Here is a 21,477-nt window from a genome sequence, read left to right on the forward strand (position 1 = left end):
CCGAACACAAGTCTGAAGGGTGTAAGGAAAATGGCAACCCGCGATGCGGGGGGGGGGGGGGGGTCATACAAAATTCACCTGGAGATAGGAGGGACAGAAGATTAAAATCCCGTATAATAACACGCTAATTTTTCTAGGTTTGGACCGTGGATTTTCCAATGGACCTCAAGCGTGCGTCTCTTTTAAGAGAAAATACGGACTAACCTAGGTAAACAAACAAACAGACAGACAAAATGGTTTTCATAATCATGGAATCCATATAAATTGAAATTGCAGGCTATCACGGGAGCAAATTTTAAAATTCACCTCATTTACCAGAAAACCCAATTGGGGATTTGGGCTACTAAATCGCTGGTCGGGCAATATTTGCTTTTCAATGGAAAATTGCCCTGGATGACAACAATGAAAATATCGACTATTTCAGCTGGTTGCTCACGAGATAAAAGTACTGAGTTTGACATTTTCGCATCATGAAGGGAAACAGGTAAAATAAAAACGGAAATTCTGACAAAACTATAATAAATAGACCCACACGATGTGCGTTACAGAGGTGGGAAATATCTTTCTTTAGCAAACTATATTAGTTTGAGACGCTAAAAAACCAATTCCGTAAAAAGCTCGCAGGCGAACTCAAGCCCTATAAAATCAAAAATATCACACTAAAAGACACAATTTGAAGCTTAATTTTAATACCAGGATTTAAAAAAAAAATATATCAAGCACCAAGTTTTAACTGACATTACTGAAGAAAAAAAATATATTGCTTTATATTTGACCGAGAAAATTAATTTCATAGCAAAAAGGTTTATCTCTGAATTGTTCTGATTTTAACATGTATCGATCGACTTTTAGCGCGACTAGACTAAGCATTTCTAAAGAATTGGTTGTGCAGGCGGCTGACTGAGTTGACTGCTTCAAGAGTTGTATTAATAATATGTAATTTAATGTATTTTTTTTTCCTTCAGTTTTGTATATAGCCATGTTGTATTCAACTGGCGCCTTTGATCACCTCAACTAGATATTGCTTTCATGCAACTTTGTTGAGTATTTATGTAGATGTAGATGTAGAAAGCTAACATTTTATGGAAAATAAATACTAATCTATTTTAACAGAAATGTTATAATATGGCTTTAAGTGAATGAACTTCTGACCTTTCTTTCATGGTAGGCTGATTTTGTTTGACAATTTTAATTACAGGTTTTGTTTGTGTTTCGAATTAATCATAACAATATTGTCAGATTTGTCATATTACGGCTCTGATATCTTGATAATGAATATATAATCTCTTTATGGCTATATTATGAGCCGTTGTTATATCTCATTCAGCTTAAATAACCAGGGGTCCATTTCACTAAATTTTACGAAGCTTCGTAAGTCTCAAAATCATTCGTAACTTACGACGAGTCGTAAGTTTCATTTCACTAAACATACTTACGAATGGTACCCTTCGTAAGTAATAGGGATTTACTACAGGGACCCTTCGTAAAGTTACGTCTAGTGTTGGGTATTCGTAACTTTACGAACGGTTACTTGAGTTACGAAGGAGTTAAAAGTTTAGTGAAATGGACCCCAGCTCATCATAGTATCCACGTTCATTAGCTATTAAAGGAAATCTGTACCATAAACTAATCAATGGCTATATAGTTGCAGTAATAATAAAAACGACAATCATAGTATCCACGTTCATTAGCTATTAAAGGAAATCTGTACCATAAACTAATCAATGGCTATATAGTTGCAGTAATAATAAAAACGACAAACAATAAAAGTCCCAAGCTTATATACGTCCAAATAAAGGAGAAATTCTTAATTCCTTACGACAATCAGCGAGCAGTTTGTAATCCATGGTGGCGGCCATATTGATACCCGATGTATTTTATTACGCTGTAACTGTACCCCGATTTTGAAACCAGCGAAATCCGTGCCACCAGCCTCGTCCCTCGTGAACTTTGGTGACACGAAGCGAATACTACCAAAGTTCAGATTGAACATTCGTTCAAAAGAAAACGCGACAATTTTTACCCATAAAACTACAGAAGAACATAAAAAAATGTATTTTAAATAATATTTATGATCAACAATGTCTTTTGAGAACGAAAAGTAAAAACAGCACTAAAAACCAAAATTCGCTGTGGGGGTCGCGAATGCCATAGCAACACACGCTCGCCGCGGGTCTGTGTGAAAGGTTACACTACCGCTTGTGGCAGAAAGGATTCGCAAGCAGCTATCATGGCGGCTTCCATGAATCGCAGAAACGAAGGATTAAAAGTGCTTTTTCTTTGTTAGGAAAATTCCGAAATTCATATAGACCGTCTGGTATGTTTAATTTAGGGGTATATAACTATGTTAGCCATTGATTAGTTTATGGTACAGATTTCCTTTAAGATATTAGAGCTCAAAATAGACAACAGATGTGTTTTATGATGAATGAGAAATATTTATGCCTCATAAACCAATCTGTTCACTGTTAATATCATTTTAATTTTATTACAATTATCATTACTATCATTATTTTTATTATTATTATTATTATTATTATTATTATTATTATTATTAATATACATTTAAAATAGACTTGGTGATTTATTAAAGCATTATTTACAATATTGTTTCATGCAAGCCAGCCGAAGCCGACCTACACTCGTCAGAATATGCTTATCACTGGAAACTGATTTCTATTTCTAGCGCGGAATGCTCACGCCGCGAAGTGGCGACGGCGAGCGTGAAGCGCGATCACCGAGCGTAAAACGCGCGGAGCTAGTGCTAGATCTTTAGACAGTTTAATTGGCATACATTTACAGTCAAAAATGGTTACATAACATAATATGAGCAATTCAAGTTCATGAAGACAGTCAATACTTGAAATATTGATCAGTTGTAGTTGATCAAGAGATGCTTCTTCCTGTGTCTACAAGTGTTTATTAGCTCATTCCTTTTGTTCAGTGTGAAGAGAGATGGGGTTTAAATATGATGAAGTATTTTTCCTCTAGACAAAGTCTGCATAGTTTGTTGGTAGTTGAATAGGCCTTAGCCCGACTGATTAATTTCCATTCAGTTGAATAAGGTATTTTCTTATCCTTTAATTTCCAAATGTACTCGCTTAATGTTGTTGAATGCCTTTTGTCACTGTTATTAAAGTCACTCTTATGGCAACTAAAGCGTGTTTTGAACTGAAGTTAGCAGTTAGTCAATATATGTTTCATGATGTGAATTGTCAAGTCGAGTTACCGTCGCCTGGTAAATTATACTGGAAGCTAAACAATTGCCTTGGAGGGGACAGTCAAGTTTCACTCTACAGTTGCAAGTTTTTCCATCTGGTTCCTTGGGTTCTGCTTTGCGCAAAATTGATCTGTTGTGTGAAGTTATGATTTGTTTTACATTGGTCATGCAACAATAACTCAGTTTGACAGTATTTCTGTTCAAGAGTTTGTGCAGTTTATGTCCAGGGGGAAACATCTGTCCAGCAAGTTGAAGAATTTTCTTCCAAGGTTTGTTGATACGCTTTCGCTATATGGCAGGTTGAACCAAGTTGTGTTTCTTGAGCGTTGTCGTTTATTGTTGTCTTTATTTGGTTTCCGGTGGTCATTGAATGTGAGAGTCTCATTATATCCGCTATTCTGCAAAGCTGCTTGATATGGCGGAATGGCAGACTTGAAGGCCTGTTCATTTGCAGAAATTTTAGTGAGGCGTTTGTTTATACTGTCCGGGATATTCTTTTATGGATGGTGGGTGGTTGCTGTCTCTATGTACATAAAGGGGTTATTGTTGGCCTTCATGCGCTAGAAATAGAAATCAGTCTATATGATCCATATATAGATCGGCTTGGCCTTGCATGAAAAACAATATTGTAAATAATGCTTTAATAAATCACCAAGTCTATTTTAAATGTATTCCAGCTCCCTTCTTGGTTGAGCACTTTACTGTGGATGATTTACCTTACTTGGATTTATTTATTATTAATATATATTATTATTAGTAGTAGTAGTAGTAGTAGTAGTAGCAGTATTAGTAGTAGTAGTAGTAGTAATGTGTGTTGTTGTTGTTGTTGTTGTTGTTGTTGTTGTTGTTGTTGTTGTTGTTGTTGTTGTTGTTGTTGTTGTTGTTGTTGTTTATTATTATTATTAGTATTATTATTATTATTATTATTATTATTATTATTATTATTATTATTATTATTATTATTATTATTATTATTATCAACGTAATTTTGATGCGAATCATGGCATCAGCCTGGTAAGTTGGAGTTCTCGGAAGTAATGAGAAGGAAACTCACCACACCCATACGAAAGCGTGCATGCACAACTGACAACACACACGCTAATTAATGGCCCCAGCTCTAAGATTAACGTCTCTATACTGTCAACACAGGAATATAAAATGCTCCTTTAGTCTCGCTTTTCTCACCCTTTTATAACATTTGTTTAATACGGCTGACAGGTTGTCGCCTTCATGTTACACCGCATTCAAAGACCAGACGCACGTTCCTTATAGTGAACACTGGAGAGAAAAATATGCATGAGCATGATCATGGTCTGACCAATGCAAAAAAGACATCAAGGGGCCGGGGATTATTGCTGATACTCTGATTTTCATTTCTCGTTAAAAATATTCAGAGGTTTGGTTGAAATACTACATGCCTTTTGAATAACATTAATAGAATGTGGTAGAAGCATATAACTGTATGTTTTGTTATCAACTGGTAGCACGGAGAGAAAGTGGTTTTGAGTATGCAAATCTTAGCTGCAAGCGGAAGAATCCCATAAAAAGGTGAGTATTTCAATTTTAAAATATCTGTTTTTATTCATAAAATGTTATTATAATGTTATTGGCATTATTGAAATTATATTGTTTTGAGGTATTAAGGTTAGCAACTATTTTAAACTGTTGCAATTTCACAGGATCTTGCGAATGGTAGTGAGCTTTGGCAAAATTGCATTGATGATTTCATAGCGAGTGTGTAGAAGAATTCAAATATCACAGAAATCCTTTATAGTTAGCCTCTCAGCCACGCGCAATTGGGAAATGGTGTTCACTTTATGTTTGAAGTCGATTCAAGACCAAAATTTTCCGAGGAACACGATCCCGGTGGGCCTTTTTTGAAAAAAATGTGCCCAAAGTGCCCTTTTCCGGCGGTGCTCCCATTTGGGGGGTCAAAATTTGTTTTTAAGTATTCTCTGGCCAAATATGGTATATTTGGTGTCTATTTATATGTTTTCGAGCATGACAAATCTATTCTGATAGTTTTTAAAATCAAAAATAGCTGCCTTATGCTCAAAAATCCAAAATGGCGCCTAAAATGCAATATTTATCCAAATTAGAATATTTCCCCGTATATGAACATTTTTAAAATGATTTTAGTACCTATTTGCACTCAACGGGACTTCTTCGTCCTCTGAATCTTCAGAGTCGCTGATCAGATCATATCCCCTTAGTTCTGTTGGGATTTCTGGAGTCGGCATGACTGCTTCTGGAGGTTCATCCCCTTCCTCCTCTTCCACCATCTATCTCACGTCACTTCATCTTCATTTGGAAGTGCCGAACCACGGTATCAAACGGGCTTAAGAACATCATCATCATCAAGTTCCCAGCCGTAGTATAGAGGATTCTGTTGTTTGAACATACCAACCAGGCAATTAACCATACAGTTTACTACAAAGTTAGCACGTTGGATGTGGCATTTCATTGATTTACCGTCAGGGGGAAGCCTCTGTGACGGGGTTACCTTCCGCTTCTCTCCCTTTCCACACATTCTCATTGCATAGCGACTATCCCCTACCGTCTTTTTCCTCCTTGGCCTGTTGTAAACTATGTGCAGTATGAAGACTTTAACTTCATTAACATTGGCTGCAGTTCCTTCAAGGCTAGATATAAGTTCTAGGCTTTCTGGATTCTGTTGTATCTTGGTAAAGACTCTCATTTTAGACCGGCCATAGAAAGGTTGCGTGAAGTCGCTGCCTGTTACTACATGAAAAACAGGTAGGCTCTTGCAAATATCTCTAAGGTGATTTGCAAGAGACTTAATATCATGGTACGTTATGCCTGCTCTTGGCAGCCTGGTCCCTTGTCTGAAATACAGGTTCTTAGTAGCATTTTCTGCTACAAATAGCAACAGAATAAATACATCTGTGTCATCAGCTTCCACACAAGTATTATGTGTTGCAGTAGAATACACTACGTGGAAGTAGCCAGGCGAGGGTCAGCTTCTCTTTGAAAGGAAAACAGCTCTGGGATTTCTCGTATTACTGACTCTAGTTCTGACGGAAGGCAAAACACACATGATGACCCTTTGTGACAAAAAACATCTCTTCCTAGAGTAGATTCATCAGATAATGAAATCAGCTAGAAGTTGCGTTAGCAACAGTTTGTTGTATTCCTTTGTAAGGAAGTCATTCCATTCACCAAGCTTTGGTAACTATTGGTCAAGGTGAGTTAATCTTCTTTCTCTTCCTTTGTCTGGACGACCCTTAGATAGGTATAGTAGGTATGGTGCATCATGCCCCCCTTTTGACAACCAGATTTTATGTAGTCAGTCTTAAAATGTGCCAAATGATGAACAATAAGATTCCCAAAATTTGAATTCATTCGGAGTTCGTCTTATGGGTCCTCCGTGGCCCGAAAGTTTGCATGAATAACCCATATGAATATAATGCAATAGGCATATGGCAGCTGTTCACATAACATGGATTTTCAATCATAAAATTACCTGCTCTAAGTAACCAAGTACTTGGGGTGTTATTTAACTGTGTAAATGATACAGGCAATCCAAAACCATTACATTTTAACATGAAGCAGCTGTTCCAAACCCATAATTAATCATGTGAACAAATAGCTGCCATATACATTTCTTGTATTTGACACTTACTACATTGAAATATGTGTATTTCTAGTGGGGGAAAAGTCATTTAAAATCAACTTTGGCTAACAATGTATTTGATGATTGGTCTTAGGCCTAATAATATGGAGTCAATGACTTCCATTGTATCCCTAGGCACTATTCTTAGAAAGCTGGGTTTCCCCCAGCAAAGATTCAGATGCAGAATTATTAGACGGTATGCGAATTGATACTTTTTGAGATCTGAAAGTCGAAAGGCAGAAACGAAAAGAGATGATTACTTTGAATTCATTGAGCTATAGGCCTATATGTAAGGTATTCTTGGGTGATCAGAAGATGCTGACATTTAAGCAACCTGGTGCAATGTACAAGGTGGATGGCAAAATTACTGTACTCGATGAAGATCACCATGTTGGAAAATAGCATCGCCCAGCTGCCATAGTCACAACAAAGCATCAGCTACCCAAGATGCGTGACTTTGTTATATATATTTGCAACTATCATCTATAGTTCCTGGTGGATAACCTGTAGTCAAACTGCTGATGCACCCGGAACGATCTTGACCTCTACAAGCGCCTATTAGCATACGATTCTGTGAATTCTTCAGTACCGGTATATCACAGAGTGCAATCAAGGCACTAAAACGCCAGAGAAGCACGCAATTGCGGTTAAACTTTTTAGAGTTAAAACCAGCAGAAGAGGTTATAACTCCAATTAACTGGTTTGGCATGCATGGGGTTTTAAACCAACCTTCCCAGAACAACATCACACAGCCAACTTCACTCGCAGACCTGGTAGGACCCAACTCATGGTTCATGATGAGGATTCTACAGATCGACCATCAATTTCTTGAAGAGAGTGGAGAACTGGGCTATGTGTGCTACTATCAGACTTCTAAAATCAACATCAGTGCCATCAATGTCGTCAAAGATGCAACCGAGTGTGCAGTGAAATTGAGCTTGGATTTCTTCAGCACTGCAAAATCTGAGTGCCATTATTAAAATGTTCTACAGGCTGTTGAACAGGACAGGACGAACAGGCCAAATCTGCGTAAACATAAACTTAATGAAGACAAACATTGAAGGAGTACTAAGAGAAAGTGTGACTTTCATCCCAAATTAACTGTGGTTAAAGTTTTTAGCTTAGTGTGCTTTGATATATAGTTCAAATTCAGCTATTAATTGTAAATGGCAGCACTCTATGCTAAATACATGTAAGTATGTCAAAGCACATGGCAGCTATTCATTTTTGTGATGTATATGCCATATTCATTTGAACTTTAACTACAAGTTTAGTTGAAAACAAATTCCAAATACATATAATCCTAGTCATAACTTTTAAGTACATGGCAGCCATTATATGTACCATTAAACTTGAGAAAATGCATAGCTGCCATATGCCTATTGCGTTATGTACATAAGGGTTATTCATTCAAACTTTCGGGCCACGGAGGACCCATAAGACAAACTCAGAATGAATTCAAATTTTGGGAATCTTATTATTTCATCATTTGGCACATTTTAAGACTAGCTACATAAAATCTGGTTGACAAAAGGGGGCATGATGCACCCTAATAGTAGGTCCTGTGGTTCTTGAGTTATGTTGTAAAGAGGGCTAACACAACAACACTTTGTAAAACGTATAACTGATTCGCAGCAATAAATCAAGCAAGGTTTCAAAGTATATAATTTGTAGAATAAACTTTTTGCAAAACATCAAAGTGTTATTTTTCAATATGTAGATAATGTCAATCGATTTTTTGCGGCTTCGACCAAATATACCTATAATCTACCCTTAAACCCATTACCGCGTATTTTTAATAGCAAGTGCTATAATATAGGGCATAAACCTATGGGTTATACAAACGTTATTTTATATACTTATTCATAGCTAACAAAATAGGTTTACAATTGATTTTGGTTTAAGCAAACGCAGAGGTGTAGCCAGTTTTCTTGGTGGGGGGGGGCAAATTTTGGGGCAAAGACGAAAAAAGTTCCCGGTTAAATCATTTTGAACAAGTATTATCGGTGATATACATATATACAGTTTCTTCGAGCTTCCCAAAAGGGTTTTATTGGGACAATGTGCAGGCGTAGCGCGCAAATATTTTTGTTTTGTCTGTGGGGCATTTTTCTATTTCATTTTTGACAGGCACTCTGCCACTGCCCTTTTATTTGCTTTCCCGATTTTCTCTTTCATTTTTTTTTTTTAGAGGGACCGTTTTCTCATTCATTTCCAGTCAATGAACAATAAACAAAAATATACCCTGACTGGAAACAGTATAATACAAAATTTTATTCGAGTTTCTGGTTAAAACTTCTTTGAGATCAATTAGTATTATTGAACTCACCGTTGAAATCAATTAGTACTACTGATCTCGCCTCAGGCTCATAGCTTTAACCAGAACCTCGCATATATTTGTATACTATTTTCAGTCAGCAGTTAGGGTTAGGGATTAAGGTTAGGGATTAGCGTTAGGGATTAGATTAGGGTTAAGTTAGTTAGGGTTGAGGTAAGCGATTGGGTTTAGCGTTAGGGTTAAGGATTAGGCTTTGGGTTAGATTTCCATAGTAATGACTAACCTTAATATAACAGCATGAAAACACGGTGAAAATTAACCTTAGCCTCGAATAACTTTGCGCAATTTTATGCAACTTTATCAAAGTTTACGCAACTTTGTACAATTTTGCACAACTTTGCAAAATTAGGCACCTTTGGGCAACTTTGCGCAACTTTGCAAAATGTTTAGGCAACTTGGTGTAAATTTGTTCTATTTTGTCAATTTCCCTGTGACATGCATAGGGCCTCATGCTTTGGAAGGCCACACATTTTCAAGTCTCCAAGAACCTTCTATATAATAGTGTGTTTGACAAAGTGATGCGGTCAACGCTTTCACATAGATCAATCAAGCTACGGACAACGCCCTGCACTGATGTAGAACATTTGGATCTAATAAATATGGGTCATTTATCACCTCATATCTGCTCACTTTTAATTATTATACGCATGATATAAATTGACATGCCAATATGAATATGGAAGTATAACAAATGAACTCATCCAAGTGTGGTTTGGTCATGCGTGTCCGGAACGTGCAAGTGGTGGGCGAACTTGAAGTACGGGTATCTGGAGAGGGGAAGCAACAAGTTACGCCAAATCACAGCGGCAGGTAGTCACTGCGAATATGCGAATATGTATTTATTTTGGAAGGTTCGTGTTTGTTTAAAATTTGGGGCGTTTTTCCAAAATTTGAAATTTTTGGTGATATTTCAAAAAAAGCGACATCTTTGGCCACATAGTTTGTTATTGTTATTGCAGTTCATTTCCACATACCTACGTTACCATTTGCTTTGGTGAATTATTAATATTATATATTTTGTTACTGCAATTTGGCGTTTTCAACGCGTTTTAAGCTTATCATGAAATTAACACGAATATCTAGTCACGCTACTTTTAGAATGTTTACCTGAACGTCGGCTTTTGCAGGCAACAGAATTCATATTTGCTCACGATAAATGTCGTATTCCTCTATGTGGATGATAAAATTACTTTGAATTCCTTGTAACAACATACAAATTTGCGTCAGGAAATGGGGTCTGGAACTGATTTTGGAACAGATATAGACTTCAGCGTTGGTGAAAGTTCTATTGCAGGAATTATTTAGTTGATGAATGAAACAATGGTGATAGCTTTACTCATGTTATCGGCAAAGTGCAGGCATGGCCAGATTTCGTTGCTGCAAATGTAAATTAATTTTGCAACATTGTTTTGGATTCGTTGGAGTCAAGTCGATTGATTTCGTCGAAGTAGAGAGTGTGCATGGAGGTAACTAACAAGCACGAAAGGCTGATCCCGGAGGTTGATAAGTACTTCTGCTAAACGCTTTTACAGAATAGTCCCAACAAGTTTCGTCACCATTTTTTCACGATGTTTTTTTTTTTTTTTTTTTTTTGTATACAGAATTAAGACTTTAAGATGTCTAGACCATCGACACCCGTGGGTTTTGAGGATCAGTTGCTAGCAGCAGTGAAGAAAGGCGAAGTGAGAAATGTCAAAGAACTATTAGACAGACGGAACGAGATAGACTTGAATATTAACTGTAAAGATATAAATGGCCAATCAGTGATGAATATAGCCATTACAGAGGGGAATCTTGGTACGTGAGTCAATATTCAAGTAGGGATGTATATTACAATAATGTTCCACCGTTTTCATTGGATGCAATATGAATTCCAAATAAAGTCTGCAAAACAATTAAGGTACCGGCTATTTTTACCCCCGTTTATCCTAAACAAAGGCAGATATTATGTCATAATTAGAACCAGAAGCCAATAGCTGCATCTTTTAGTACGGATTTAAGACCTCATTTGTTACAATTGGCCAAGAAATAAAGCCACCATGATCCTAAACCCAGGGAAGATGCCAATTTTCAATAGTTGCAGTTTCGTCCATACATACCCTACTGATTTGTTCGCGAACAAGAGAACTAGCGCCGTGCTTCCATACACAATAAAACTTGCGCCGTGCTTTCCATTGATCATGTTGATAACAATATAAAACTAGACTTAGCTGTGGTCTAAGACCACGAACACAGCCGTGTTGTTACCCCTTAATGACCTTTGACCCCAAAATATATGAAAACCCCATAGACATTGGCTAATGTCAATGTATGTGTGCACGTGGCATCACTTTGCCATGTTATTTGTGGCAGAAGGGGCATTTTGAAGGTTTTCGTCTCAGACCGGAAGTGACCCCTTAATGACATTTGACCCCAAATAAAAAAAATACCACATATGAATTGGGTAACCACAATTCATGTGTGATCATACCGATACTGTCCTATGTTTTCTTAGCAAATAAAAAAAAAATTTGAAGGTTTTCGTTTTATACCGGAAGTGACCCCTTAATGACCTTTGACCCCAAATCTGTGTACACCCCATAGACACTGGGTAATAACAATGCATGTGTGCAAGTGGCGTCACTGTCCTACAGAATCTGTGGAAGAAGATGCATTTTAAAGGTATTTCGTTTTATACCGGAAGTGACCTCTTAATGAGATTTGACCCCAAATAAAAAAAATACCACATATACATTGGGTGACTGCAGATCATGTGTGAACATACCGTTACTGTCCCTTGTTTTACTTAGATAATAAAATTTTTTGAAGGTATTTCGTTTTATACCGGAAGTGACCCCTTAATGACCTTTGACCCCAAATCTGTGTACACCCCATAGACACTGGGTAATAACAATGCATGTGTGCAAGTGGCGTCTCTGTCCCACATAATTTGGGGAAGAAGATGCATTTTAAAGGTATTTCTGTTTATACCGGAAGTGACCCCTTAATGAGCTTTGACCCCAAATAAAAAAAAATACCACATATACATTGGGTGACTGCAGATCATATGTGAACATACCGTTACTGTGCTATGTTTTACTTAGCTAATAAAATTTTTGAAGGTTTTTCGTTTTATACCGGAAGTGACCCCTTAATGACCGTTGACCCCAAATCTGTGTACACCACATAGACACTGGGTAATAACAATGCATGTGTGCAAGTGGGGTCACTGTCCACCGTAAGTTGTGGCAGAAGATGCATTTTTAGTTGAAATCACGTTTTTGACCCCTGTGACCTCTGCATGACCTTTGACCCCACAAGTTTCATGTGACATGTAGGGGCACGGTCAATGATCATTGTGACCAAGTTAGGTCAAAATCGATGTAAGCATGTGAGTGCTAGAGCAAATGTAATGGTTGACAGAAGAAAGAAGAAAGAACTAGACTTAGCTGTGGTCTAAGACCACGAACACAACCGTGTTGTGAACCTTTAATAGCTTTTAATAACCTTTGACCCCAAAATATATGAAAACCCCATATACATTGGCTAATGTCAATGTATGTGTGTACGTGGCATTACTTTGACATGTTATTTGTGGCAGAAGGGGCATGGTGGTTACCAAATTTGTGTTTGTGGGCAGGGAAAGGAGATAAGTAGGGTCACGGGCATAGATGTTCTTGTTTTGTCGAACACAACTCTGCTGAAGCCACGTGGTTCAGCTATGCAAATGATGATATTCCTAAACAATTTGAAGCAGCAAGAGATTTGCGGATTCGTCCTCAGTGCCCAGGACCCGCAAGACTGTACTTTGTCAAATCAAGAGAAGACAAAGTAGGAGACTAAGACTCGTTTCTGACTAGTGCAATTTTTGTTGTAGATAGAAAGGGTCCAGAACAGTGTACTTTGTCTGCAGAGAAGACAAAGTTGCCCCATTTCTAACTTACGCACAAATTGCCCTACCTGGGCATACGAGTCTTAACTAAGACTCAATTATAATTATTGGTTAGCATATAGTATATACAATAATTGCAAATAATTTATTATGATTCATGACAAATTATTTTAAGTAGGCTATACAGAGTGACATTAATACATTATTAAAATATAAACAGAATATTTTATTGATATTGCACAAAGTGAAGGTATATATATAATTCACAAAAAAGTGAATAAAAAGCGACTACAATATTATCTGATATAATGATGTCATGTATAATATGCCGGACAATGTGAAAGCATAAATAGAATTACAACATAATTATCGAGGTTATGTCACAGAAATACGCAGGCTTATAATTTTTATTGTAGGCCCCGTTGCATTTTCTAAAAGTTATACTAAGATAGAGGCATATATGTGTACCAATTCTCTGAACCATAAACAAATTATGAAAATGCATTTTTTTACACTTTGAATATGAACATGTTGAAAAGTAGTTCAATGGAATGACGATGTTCGTTATATTATATAAGTTATAGTATGATGAAATTCGGTAATTGATTGACATGATTCATGTATGTTATTTTTGATAAATGAGGTATTGAAACTGTTAAAGACGAGTATAAAATATGCAGGAAAAACACAATATTTAAATAATCCGATTCATGAAACATTCATAGATCATTGTACAATTAAACAATGTTATATAGATATTAATTAACATCTGCTATGTCACAATTATTGCGTATAACAAAATACTTGGATTAACATAAAGATGTTTCACTGAGCTCAATTCTTTTTAAAAAGATATATAAAATTTAGATTCTCATGCAAGCCATTACTAAGTGCATGGTTTATATTAATTTTGACATAAGTTAACAGTTATCCTGCTCTTAACCTTGCTTTTGCATATAATCAAACATTTCACCTTTATTGTTTTGTTTCAGTACAAGGAATCATCTTTGTTTGTAAATCTAAATGGTTTAACTGAAAAGAATTGCTAATACGTTATGGCAATAAATGTTGGCTGATGGTAGCTGTAATATGTTGTCATTACAGATGCTTGGTATTGCTTGGGCTTGGGCTTGACATAAATGTGATCTAGCAGAGTTCCTTTAGCGGTGGTAGAATTGGAGATGACCTGATGGTATTGTCTGAAAGCGGGTAAAATGGTTTCTTTGAACAAGTTGCGATTGAAATCTCCGACGAGTACTTTGTAATCTGTATCTAGTACTTCCATTTGGGCTGTGATATTGTTCATTTCTGTGCTAAAGGTGCTTGTACTTGTTGCCATAGGCTTGTATATTGTCGCAACCAGCAAGTTTGTTTTTCCACTTGTTCTTATGGCAAGTATATCACATTCATTACTGAAAAGTGGTACTACTGTATAACGGATGCCGTTCTGAATATACATAGCGACACCTCTACCATTTCCAGAGTTAACTACTTCCAATGTGTATCCTTCAATTGAAACAGAGTCGAGGTTACTGTCGTCGGTAAGCCATGTTTCAGACAAACAGATCACATGGGCCTTTCTTATTTCTGGGTTCTTTTTGAGATCATCTATGTGTCGATGTAAACTCTGTATGTTGTGATGAGCGATTACAAAATTTGTGTTGTGGTCGATTTCTGTCAAAGGGTTTGCTTTGGAAAGATCACATGTAGGCATTTTGGCGACGTTTGCTTCGATATCTTCATTACAAAAGATGCGGGATTCATCATAATCCATCAAATACATTCCTTCAAGATGAGTGACTCGACTGAGTGCCACGTAAGCCATCGATTTTCTTAGACCTTTCATAGAAATCACTGCCTGATCTGTCGTTTGGCCCTGTACTTTATGAACAGTAACAGCCCATGCAAGTTTCAATGGCATCTGTTCTCTTGTCGTAGTGAATGTTCTACCTCGAACCTGGAACGATTCTTTACGTGGCTTTATTGGTACACATCCTGCATAGTGTGGTGGAATAAACTGGGTAGTTCGTGTTTTTGCTCCAACTCGATCACTGTCAAATTTGACATATACAACAATTGGCATATTTTGAGAATTGCAGAACTCGATTCCTTTCACTATGCCAGGAACTCCGTTACATAGTCCATCTGAAACATCTACATTTGCTATGAGCATAACTCGAGCATCTTCTGCTAATTTCAGGTAAGATGCTAAAGAAGTATCATCTGCACGTGTTGTTCTATGTGGCGTTTCATGCACTTGGATAATTCGTCCACCTCTTTGGTCAACGTCATTAGCTTTAATGGTGAACATTTCAGTGTTCAGTGACGCAAGTTTTCTTTCATTGTGGCTATCGACATCTTTGTTAAGGTAAAACAAATGCAATGCATCAGGAGGCGCTGTTAGATTATTTTCCTCAACTCTTCGTGATTCGAGCAATTCTTTGTCTGTCTTTTGCAGTGGTTGCTTCTTTTTCCGTTCACGTAGCCGATTAAGCATTTGAGCAAAGATAGCATCATCTTTTTGGCGCATAATTTCTTTGAGCTCAACTATTTGAAAGAGTGGGTTCCATATATCTTTCAAAATTTCGTCGTGTGGAAAGCATAATGGTGTAGGTGGGCTAATTGGTGGCAATTGATAGAAATCTCCACTGCTAGGATTGACACATTGCCAAAGTCAGTATATGTTCCTTTAATCTGCTGCAACCGTCCGAATATATATGTCAGCTGAGTTGTACTAACCATTGAAATTTCGTCTATAATTACTAATTGCAAATGCCGATATTTGACTCGTAAAGTGTTCAGTGATTCTTCACCAAGTGGTTTGTACTCTTTTTGAGATTTAGGATTAATTTTTAATCCGGAGCAGATTGTTTGACCACAAATATTGAATGCAGCTGTTCCAAGGTGAGCAAGTGACAAGACTGTCATATCTTCGGCGGATTCTGTCATGCGTGCAAATACTTTTTTGCATAGTACTGAATGCATTTGATAACATGCGACTTTCCGGTTCCTGCACCTCCAGTAACAAACATTTGAAATGGGTCGACACTCTGATCTCTTGCTTTATCGTCACACCATTTTGAAACATGATTAAATACCTGACGTTGCTTTTCGTTCAGTTGGCGCATCATGTGTTGTGCTTGTTCTTCGGTTATTTCAGGATTGCATGTTTCAATCGCACATCTAGGTTGATCTCCCTGATGTATATTTTGTCGTGACTGCAGTTCAGGAACTTCAATTTCGGCAAATTCATCATCTGAATCTTGAACTAAATTGCGGTCTAATTTGTCATCCAGACGTTGTTGTTCACCTTGTGGATTGATTGCTGCCCATGCATCTTGAAGGTCTGCAACATGTTGAATCGCATCCCATGCTTCATCTAGTTGATCAGTTGCTGGTTCAAACTCTTGCATATTTTCTTTAACTATATCTTTGACTCGTGCTCTTTTGCCATTGATATTCACATTACCCTTCATATGATAATCTTCATATTTGGTAAAGGCATTTGGCTTGATTTGTTCATTTCTGTGTGGCAAATATAAGCGTAGCATGTTCATATGATAACGCTCACTATCTTTCTTAACTGAAACTCTTGGGTAACGAATAACAGCTGGCTTTCCTCTTGTACGTTCTTTCATCTTGATGGAGCAATTTTGCAGTTCGATTGGTTTATTTCGTTGGCAAGATTTTGCTTGTTTCTCATTACTTGCTTCATCACCTACATCTTGTTCATTCTCTGATTCAGTTTGCTCAACATCTGTTTCATTGTTTGTTTCGTCATTACGTACATCTTGTTCATTCTCGGGTTCAGTTTGCTCAATATCTCTAGCATCTGTTTCGTTATCTTCTTCATTGTCTGTTTCGTCATCAATTAATTCATCTGGACTGGCATTGATATTATCTGATTTGCCTGATACTTGATAATGACTGGAGAAAAATTTAGCCATGCACATGTTATTATACTTTGAGGTTCTTGGTCTACCTATATACTTGTCAATTTGGGATGTTTGCCAAACTTGTTCAGATTTCCCCGCGTTTGCTTGTACCTCTTTCAATGGCAATGATATTTTGTGTCCGTCCAAATCAGTTTGAACAAAGATGACTTTTCTGGTACTATTTCGTAGAGGCATGCTACAGATTAGGTAGATGGCGCCCATGACACTGATTTCTCTATGTTGCAAATAAACACTTCCAAGTTTTCTCAATTGCGAAACAGCATCATCATTTCCCAATTCCCTTGCTTCTCTCTGTGCATTTCTTAACAAATCACCCATTTCTCTTTCAGATTTGGTAATGTAGGAAAGCATGTACATGGCGGCAGCAAATGGATCTAACACGAACTGTATGTCCATATTTCCATTCCAGCATCGAATCAAGTGTGGGTTGTAATTGTTGATCCATTGATCTTGGATACGTCGTTTCAGGTTTATTGTGTTTTTTCTTGTAACCAATGCTAAGTACTCTTCAAATTCAGATAGTGTAACTTGTGCGGTACGGAGTATTTGTTCAAAATCTGCGTCAGTGTTACCTTCGACAAGTTCCCAAATCTTCTTTAAAGTTTCCTTTGCCTTTGTCTCATCTTCTTTTCTATGTTCAAGAGCTTCTTGATATTCGAGATCTTCTTCATTTCCTTCTATCCCTTCAACTGGTCTGGAGATAAATGTTCTATTGGATGGTGGTTTTGGAAAATTAAACCGACATACTTTTCCAGTTTTCCGACATGATTTCGAATGACTTTTACTGTGTAGTTGCACATTGGTCACTAGTTCATGTAATTCTTCATCAGTCTCAGGGGCAGTTCACAAGATATATACTTGTCAACAAACTCTGTAATATCTTCATCAGAATCTTCATCAAACTTCGGTGCATCTTTAACCCATACCATCATGTGAATGTGTGGCCAACCTCTTTGTTGGAACTCTGTCCTGTAGTAATAGTCCTCAACTTTACCAATTGGGTTAGCTGATGAGCACATTACATCTTTAATTAAAGTGTGCACTCTTCGTTCAAACATTCTGGCTGCTGCTGCAGGATTAGACATGATGATAGTACAGTGATCTTCCCATGTCATGTTCTTATGTTGCTCTTCAGTCATTGGTGGTTTGCCTTGTGATATTAGGATACCATTGGTTATTTCGATCCAGCGTCTGTCTGCAGCACTTAATGACATGAAAAATGTTGGGATTCCTAATTGACGTATCATTGCAAACAGATCTCGCTTTGATCTTTCCCAATAAGCAGGTGTTCCTCTTATTTGTGTCAGGAATCTATATCCTTCGTCCCTTTTGATTAGGTTTTTTTTACTTGTTCCTTGTCTCGCAACATAGATGCAGTTATCTTTCTACCTCCTGCTGTCTTAGTATTACCTACTCTAATTGCGATAGAAATACCGGAGTGAATTTGATGAACCTCTGTTGCATACAAAGCAAAAAATATGTATTCCGGATTCCTGACAAATCTGTTGTCCATTGAAAATAAGCGAGCATTAAAGTATCGTGAAGGTGATATCTTTTTCTCTCTCTTTTCCATGTAGGTATTTTTGCCATCAGGAAATTCAGTTGGAAAACTCTTTGATTCCATTTCCAAAACCTTTTCAGGTATATTTCCTTCGCCAGGAGCAAGACACATTATTGATTCATCATGTTTGTCTGCAACATATTGAGCAAAATCTACTGGATGTAGAAACGAAAAAAGTGGTGCTGAGGTATTAGTAACATAGTCAGTTTCCGCATTATTTTCTGATGCATCTGGAGGGTTATATTCGGAAGGCTCATTTATCATCATAGGATCTATATCAGAATTGTCTTTAGTAGCTTGGCTATCTTTATTTGCAAGATCATCTTTGTGTTGATCTTCAACATTACTCATATTGTCACTGGCCAGATAACTGGAACATTCTGATTCATTTTGGTTGACATCGGTAGACCTAATGTTTGTTGTTTCACTCACAGATATATATGTATCGACTTCTATGGCTAGTGGTTGAATGACAAACGTTTTGTATCTTAGATGTAATTCCTCAGACAAGAGAAGCAGATAGTCGTGAAGGTTTTCAAAGTTTTCAAAATACAATGCAACTGCAGTTCCTTCTGATGTTGGAAAACCGAATTCATCTCGTGAATGAGAATCAAAAAATACATATTGTCCTGATGTAATGTCCTTATAAATCGCCATCATGTAAGGTTCAAATATCAAAATGTTAAAATTTGATACATGGAATGCGTCCTGTAATTCAACATCAAGTGGTCTTAACGCACTGTCTGGAGTAGCGTCTAATCTTCCACATCTTTGAATCAGATATCGAATCGGGAAAGATGAATTGCCAAAGGTACAAGTCGTCGGCAATTGTTCACTATCTAGATACTTGCTACGATCGAGTTGGCCATTTGCATTTAGTTCCTGAGATGTTGTCTTGTACAATTCATCGCCATATATCAGAATTTGGTCTAAATCATCGGATGTCAATTTGTGGGAAATACTCGGTATATAGCATAACATTACTAATGCATTACACGAACATTGTACAGCTCTTGATTCTTCGCTGAATTGGACATCTCCTTGATGAAAATTTGCCAATATTCTGTTTACATAGGTTAACCTAATGGCCAGATCATCATCATGGAAGTCATGATGATCACTGTTCTCATTAATAACGTGGTCATCGTAACATTCACTAGAACTTCCGTCATAGTCGGTATTTTGTATGAATGGATCATCATCATTCTGCGATGTTTCATGGAAAGGTTCATCAGAAGCATTAGTGTGGCGACTTGATTCCGACATTGTTTCTTCCAACGCATCGTTTTGTGCCTGATGTTCTTCATTGCGAAGTAACTGATCGTCTAACATAGTGTCAAACTCGTCGAAATTTATATCTATACTTTCATACTCTGGATTGTTTTGTTTTAACCAGACAAGAGCTTGCCTTACTTTTGTTGGATTTACGTCCTGACACATGTGATGTCCTTTGTACTCTAATTTCTTTTTTAGTTTCACTCTGATTAGACTTTGTTCCGTTGGCAGTCTTGGTAAACATCGAGCAGTATTATCGACATTAGCTTTGACGCATACAACCTGTCCATTGATTCCTTTTTGAGCACCCTTTATAAGTGAAATCATCTTCATGAATAGTATGGCAGGCGAAATGAGATGTTTTTCTAGCATATTTAACTGAGACAATTCAGGTGGCTGCTCATGTAAGCTAAGTTTATTTACTGTTGCTAACCTAGGAACAGAATTTGATAACATATTTCTATGACAGGCTTCACAAATCCATTTGTTTTGCTTATCATTATCTGTTGTAAGAGGTAATTCTGCAATTGCAACACTTGCTGGTATACTCTTGAGTAGGATGCGTTCATTATATTTGTCTCGATATAATGTTCTAACCTGTTGCTTGAAAAGGACTCGCTGGCATATTTGACATATGTATATCAGTTGTTGATCGTCTTTGCACGATCTTTTGAAATTTGCAATAACAGTATCGATATCTGATGACTTCTTTAATCTATTAGACTGAACACGTTGTCGCTTTATGTTGGCCTTTTCAGGGTCTTCGTACTGAAGTCGTGCTTGTTGTCGCTTTATATTGGCCTTTTCAGGGTCTTCATACTGAAGTCGAGAGTGAAGTCGTGCTTGTTGTCGTTTTATGTCAGCCTTTTCAGGGTCTTCATACTGAAGTCGAGACTGAAGTCGTGCTTTTTGTCTTTTCTTTCGGCGTATTCAGGTGATGAGTACTGCTCCTTTGATCTTTTCCTTTTTTGTCACGAATTTCATTTTGTACTTCTATTGGTTGATTTTGTAACCATTTTGATGTTTCGTTAGTTTTTTCTTGGTTTTGGCAAACTGGAACTATCGTGGCTACTTGTACATGGTTTGATATTTTGATTAGTCCATGTCGAACATCCTGGTTCATTTTCCACGCCATCGTTAACAGTCTTGGTAGTCCTAATTATGTCGGTTTCAGTCACAGAAATATCGATTTCTATGGATAATGGTTTAATGACAAACGTTTTGTATCTTAGATTCAATTTCTCAGCCAATAAAACCAGGAATTGGTGAAGGTTTTCAAAGTTTTCAAAATACAATGCTACAGCAGTTCCTTCTGATGTTGGAAAACCGAATTCATCTCGAGAATGAAAAAAAAAAAATACATATTGTCCTGATGTAATGTCCTTATAAATCGCCATCATGTAAGGTTCAAATATCAAAATGTTAAAATTTGATACACGGAATGCGTCCTGTAATTCAACATCAAGTGGTCCTAACGCACTGTCTGGAGTAGCGTCTAATCTTCCACATCTTTGAATCAGATATCGAATCGGGAAAGATGAATTGCCAAAGGTACAAATCGTCGGCAATTGTTCACTATCTAGATACTTGTTACGATCGAGGTGGCCATTTGCATTTAGTTC

Source organism: Amphiura filiformis, chromosome 11, assembly GCF_039555335.1.
Source record: "Amphiura filiformis chromosome 11, Afil_fr2py, whole genome shotgun sequence".
Lineage (NCBI taxonomy): Eukaryota > Metazoa > Echinodermata > Ophiuroidea > Amphilepidida > Amphiuridae > Amphiura > Amphiura filiformis.